This window comes from Apostichopus japonicus, chromosome 2, assembly GCF_037975245.1.
Source record: "Apostichopus japonicus isolate 1M-3 chromosome 2, ASM3797524v1, whole genome shotgun sequence".
In the NCBI taxonomy this organism is placed as follows: domain Eukaryota; kingdom Metazoa; phylum Echinodermata; class Holothuroidea; order Aspidochirotida; family Stichopodidae; genus Apostichopus; species Apostichopus japonicus.
This window is the reverse complement of record NC_092562.1, coordinates 6,162,525-6,168,833: the sequence shown is the minus strand read 5'-3', so window position 1 is coordinate 6,168,833 and position 6,309 is coordinate 6,162,525.

Below are 6,309 nucleotides of genomic sequence, written 5' to 3'. Positions count from 1 at the left end.
TAATACAACATTCTAGCATGATCATCTGTATACATGTAGCATCAGCTTTTTACATAGACTCTATAGAGGGTATACCCTCAGGAACTGTTTCATACTTTCTTGTTGATTGTTTGGTACTGAGATTGAATCTATCGTTTATCCCTCATATAATGTGAGGAATACATTTACAACTGCATCAATATCTCAAACAGATGGAGTTCTTTTCAGCGTCTATTAAGAAATAGTTTTATTGAATTGCATAACAGATGTGGTACATTCATGTGCTTAACAACAGAAATGTCTACATACAAATATAGCTTTTCATATATGTAGATAATGTGAATATATAGTAGAAAACATCGCATTGCCCTTTGTTAGTGGATAGAAATGTCTTACCAAATGTGAAAGAAATGAGTTAACCTATAGGACACCAGATTTTTAAGGAGAAGTTATTCAGACCATTGTGGGCTTAGTTGAGTGACTGTGGCAACTGCTTCTTGCACTAACAACGGCTTACAATCATGAACTGAAAACCTAGGTAACGCGATGTAGTAAATTCAGGTGCTTCCTAACAGACTATACATCATTCATATGTAGATCATCATAGGCGTAGGAGGCTGGGGGGGGGGTGTGGGGGGGAGGAGCCCACCAACCAAAAATGTTTGTGAAAATTCGGGCAATATGCTGAGAATTTTTCGGGCACCTACTGAAAGAAGAATAATTTGCTATGTGTTTTTCAATGGTTATTATTATCATTATTATTGTAACAACTTCCCCAATAATTGTAACCAATATGGAAGGGAATAACATGGAAAATGATTTGATGTTATTGGCATGTGATATAATAACCGATGAATGCCTGTATGATGTGCACATTGAATATGTTGAACACGGACAGAGTGCGCAATTTTTTTGGGGGGGCAAGTCGTTACAGCTCCCCCAAATCCGATTAGGCTCCTACGCCTATGTAGCTCATGATACATCAACTATTTTACAACATGGCAACGCCAGTGGTTAATTGATGGATATTTGTTTCATACCTACGATACAAGGTTTTCAAGGTGGAATATGCTTCTAGCATATTTAGTGGCAATAACGGTGACCTTTTTATTCTAATGATGACAAATCTAGAAATTGCAAAAGATGACAGCACAGGATACAACAAGACTAGTAATTAAAAATTACCTCTGAGAATAAAATCCGATGTGATTTGTGTAATTAGTGACTTAGAGACACGCCACTCTAGAGATTCAATTTAGAACGGAAGTATGACTGCAGAGGAGAGAAACCTCTTGAAAACAAACTCTGACAACCTTGGCATTTAAAGAAATTTACATGAAGAGATTATGCACGTTTAATACTTGAAAGATTCAAGAAACAGTGAAAACGTTCAACCTGTTTGTTTGACTACCAAATGTATAGATAGATGCAGAGATGATTCAGAAAGGTTTAGCTACAAACGTGAGGTCTCACAACATTATGGTAGTTTTTTGCCATCAAGTGAATGTAAGTTGACCCTCATTATTTCCAGAAAATTTAACAAACTCAAGCATTAGTAATTAAACTGTTGTAAGTTGAATTCTTCAAACCCTACCACAGTGGCAGAGCTGGGGTATTGGTGAGGGGGGGGGGGGCGAGAATGGTCTGTAGGGGCGCTTTTGGCACTATCTAAGCGGAGCGCCACCACAGGTTGGAGCGGAGCGTACAGAAATTTTTTCAGTAAAGATACTCCCTAGATCGCCGGAAATTACCCTTTCCGGGCCTTGCTAATTTGCAGATAAACGGAGAATAAATAGGTGACATCGCCATTTGACAACTTGGAATTTTAGATGTCAATAGGTAGATGAGAGCGCAATAAAAAAGTCAATAATCGCGAATAAGTAAAAGGTGGTAAAAAGCTGAAAAGGGCACCAGCAGTCCATTTAAGTCCATCAGGGGGGCATCCGCCCCCTCCCCCCCTGACTGTATGGACGCTCCGCCACTGCCCTACCAGTGCCAATAGTAATTGCTACAAATTTTGTGACAGCAAATCAATTGATACTTTCATAACACGTACTAAATTGTTTGCATTGGTCTTGCACTATCTAACAATGTAACATGACTATTGACTGAGCAAGTTAGATCCTTTAGAAACTTCTCTGGTTTTGACCCAGTACAGGCCAGGCATAAAATCATGCTAGAAGGTATTAAAAAAAAATCATTCCTTTTATAATACATGTTCAAACCAAGGACGTCCAATCTTATACGAAGCAAACATAATCAGTCATTGAAGTGCACTATTTGCAGTTACTTACATCACTCACAATATAACACTGAAAATCACACAAGTAGGGTATTAAAGTACCTAGTAAGAAATCAACCTATTGCTTTTTCCTTTCAATGAGATTATTGCAATTGTGTAGTAAATCAAACTTAATTGTGAACCTTCACACAATCAGTTAGATTGAAGTAGATGTGAACTGCCCTAGTTACATCAAATACAGTTCTGCATGCTGCCATCATTTCCTGTGACAGTATCCATGCTATATAATCAAGTACTCAGCAAAACTAGCCTACTACCTTGTCAAAACTTGGGTTGTTATAGACCTCAGCCATATTTCCAAGTAGGTGGCCAATCATATACTTGTTTTCTTTAATAGTTCTTAGCTTTATTTGGGTTTATTAATTATTATTCTTGCATCAGTTAGTTTCTGCAGTATTTTCTACTTGTCAGAGAATCAACGGTAGAAGGCCATATCAGACTCAATCTCCCCGATCCTATCTTACCTACAATGCACTTTACCAAAAATCAATGTCAAAGGTCATAATTAAATGATCTTGTATCAAAACTACAGGCAAGATGAAAATTCGAATAAGATTCATCTGGCAAATCCAACATGGCTCTTAGGATAAGGATGTGTTAAGGTAGCATACTCCCATTAAAAGCCCCATTGACTTACACACTAAATCACAAAAGTAATGTGGTCGCTAAGTCTAGATAGAAGTTTCACTAGCTAAATGCTACCCATCACCTTATAGCTGACAAGTTGGCCTTTCATGGCACCATCAATTCTCCGTATCATGACCATGTAGATTTTTGCTATCCGAGCGGGAAGTTTTCGTCACTTGTAAACAAACCTCTTCACTCAGTGGTAAACAGTTTTTCTACGCTGCTCCTGGGAGGACTAAAGGGGTCTACAATTGCCTCAATTTACCCAATTTTCTCACCACATATATACTTCCATTCCCCCTTCAACATGCAAGCCACAAAAAACTAGATCATGATTGATAACAGGTTAAAAAAGATGTTCTCCTGTTGCTTTTTGGCACTTTTCCTGAAGGAGAACAATCGAGCAGATGGATATAGACTCTAATAGGAGTATGCCACCTTAGGTGTTGATAAAATATTTAAGGACAGAGGAGAAACATTTAAGCTGACCTCAGCATTGTTTGTGAGGCTCTTTCTCCAGAGTTTCCAAAGGTAGAAGTAAACCAACCGATCAAATTTTTAAAACCAAAACTGTTTGCAATATTATATTAGGTATATTTAGCTAAGACAACATCTTGGCACAAATAGAGGTGTATTAACTATCATATGCTGTGCTTGACCTGGTCCACCGGTCCGTGTCAGGACTGGACATACCTGGACATACCAGGACATACTGGACATACCAGGACCGGACATACCGTGTCAGGACTGGACATACCAGGACACTGGACATACCTAAGATGACATCACCATACGAGAGACAATTAAGAAGCCATTTGGAAAATGATCTATCTAAAGTTGGTAAAATAAGAGCTACAGAATGAGGAAACTGGAATTTGAGCTTTAAGCCCTGTAATGGAAAATCACAGGTCTTACTACGTCGAAGAATTATCACCGAAAGTTGTGTACCAAGGGCGTAGGAACCGGGGGGGGTGGGGGTCTGGCGCCAGCCCCTCCAGTGAAAAATGTGGAGGGGCGGAAGTATCATTCCGCCCCCCCCCCGCTTCGCAAGTCAGAAAACCCCTTTTTCATTTCCAAATGAGAAAAAAAATCTCATTTGGAGCCCCAAATTGCATCTAAGGCCTGGTGAAAATACAAAATTAAGTTTACAAAATGGAGTGGGTGTTGAAGTGTGCTATATTGCACCAAATTGCATCTGAAGCTACCTGGAAATGCAAAAAAATCCAAAGGGGAGGGGAACACCCCCTCCCCTTAGACCCCTCCCCCAGGCCGGCCAACAGTCTTCAGCCCCCCCACTCGAAAGTACCTTCCTACGCCACTGTTGTGTGCCCACTATGCAAACCATTGAACACTATTAATTGGGTGCTATTAATATTCCATGACTATGTACTTTAGCACAAAAGATAGTTGGTTAAGCCTCAGGCGCTATTTAACACCTAGTAGAAATTAAACATTAAACCACAATCATTTTCAGGACAGTATGCAAACTAATAAACACTGTTAATTGGGTGTTATTAATATTCCATGCCTATACACCTTAACACAAAAGATAGTTGGTTAAGCCTCAGGCCCTATTTAACACCTGTAGAAATTAAACATTTAACCACAATCATTTTCATATGAGTCCTGACCTGTATTGAATCTCTTATAATTAAATAGATATGATCATGACATTGGCACACAATAAATTATACTCTTTAAAGATAACCGTATAAACAACAGCTGCAAGCCTCTTTATCAACTTCCTACAAATACTGAAAGTGCAAATTGCTGTACACAGAAAACAAAACCTCACAGATCTGAAAAACAACAACAACAACAAAAATCAAAATCATGATTATATCAAAAAAAGTTGAATACATTTCAAAGAAAGATAATTATAGAATGGATTAATGAGACCTGAAGAACATCACTGAGATGTTTAGGGAACTCCGGGAACATGGAATAATGTGGCCAGGGACACACAACATCAAGGGACTCATATTGGACAGTTAAAGGGTGTGAAGACTTGCGCAAAAAGAAACGTCTTATGCCGGTAATCTGACCTAGTTTCGAATGAGGTGTAACAGAAGTGTTATAGACGCCACCATCGATCCCAGAAAATACACACACAGCTTGCTACCGTCGGTAATTAGACACTTGTGTATAGTCAGTAGCTCTGCGGTCAATACCCACAGCACAGTATACAAACGATACAGCGATGGACATCTCAGGTCCAGCTAAAGGATAACAAGTTATCACGTTTCATTACTGTCTGCATTTTGTAGCGACACGAACAAAACGTCACTTGCAAACAAACAAACAACTCCTCTGTGTGTGATTTCATCATGAGGCTGCAGTCCATAATGGATACAAAAATGTAGGCATGATTATTGATCTATGTGATAGAGATATAAACTGTCAATCAGCTAAGAAATATCTGATTCCATTTGGGAGATATCACAAATCAAATGACTTTTCACATCTAATAACTCATAATCGGAGCAAGAATTGTCTTAGCTGTTTCGGGAAAGGTGTTCCACGACAATCTCTGTCATAGCCTGTAAGCTAAAGAGCTAAAGAGTCTCGTCTGAATAACCAATCATTTCAGAATTTTATTCACTACATCAAAAGAAATAAACTATAACTAGGTTTAATTACAGTCTCACAATACATTGATATAATTGCCACTTGAAATCTCTAAAAATGAAAATCACAATAAAAAACTCTCAAACACACTCTACATCGATTACTTACATCTCCAATTCATGTCTCTGTAACCTGATAATGGCAAAGTCAATGGATTAATGAGCAACAAACTGTCAAGTAACATAATCATCGTCATTAGATGTCTCCATGATCTCTAATTAAGTTCAGTGCATGTTACCATCACTCAATGTCTTTACCATGTGCATCACACCATCACTTATTAATGTAACTTAAACATGGCACCAACACCTACAATTTGTTACCATGATGATATGCGAGTTATTACATGGTTGCACATATGCAGTGATTCTTAGAAGTATGCTGCAGAAAACAAGTTAAGACCCCAGCAAATAAATATCCCTGAGGAACAACAAGCTCACAGGATGCTGTAAAACAGTATTGAGAGGTTGTCCAACTGTGGGATGATGCAATTATAATAAATATATAAGATGATGCAATTATAATAAATATATATACATAAATATTGTTTGATTGTCAAAAGGACTTCTCGGTTCAGACAATGTGCTTTTAGCAATATACTTAATGACTTCACTTGGTTCAGTTTTACTTGGTAAAACCATTTCAAAATACACCAAACGTTAAAGAGGACAATATGTCCCATAGCTAGCGAAATCACTCGATGGAAGGCCAGAGAAGTTGAAAATGTTGCATATGGCTTAAAAAAGTTAAAGTTTTGCATATACTGACAACCA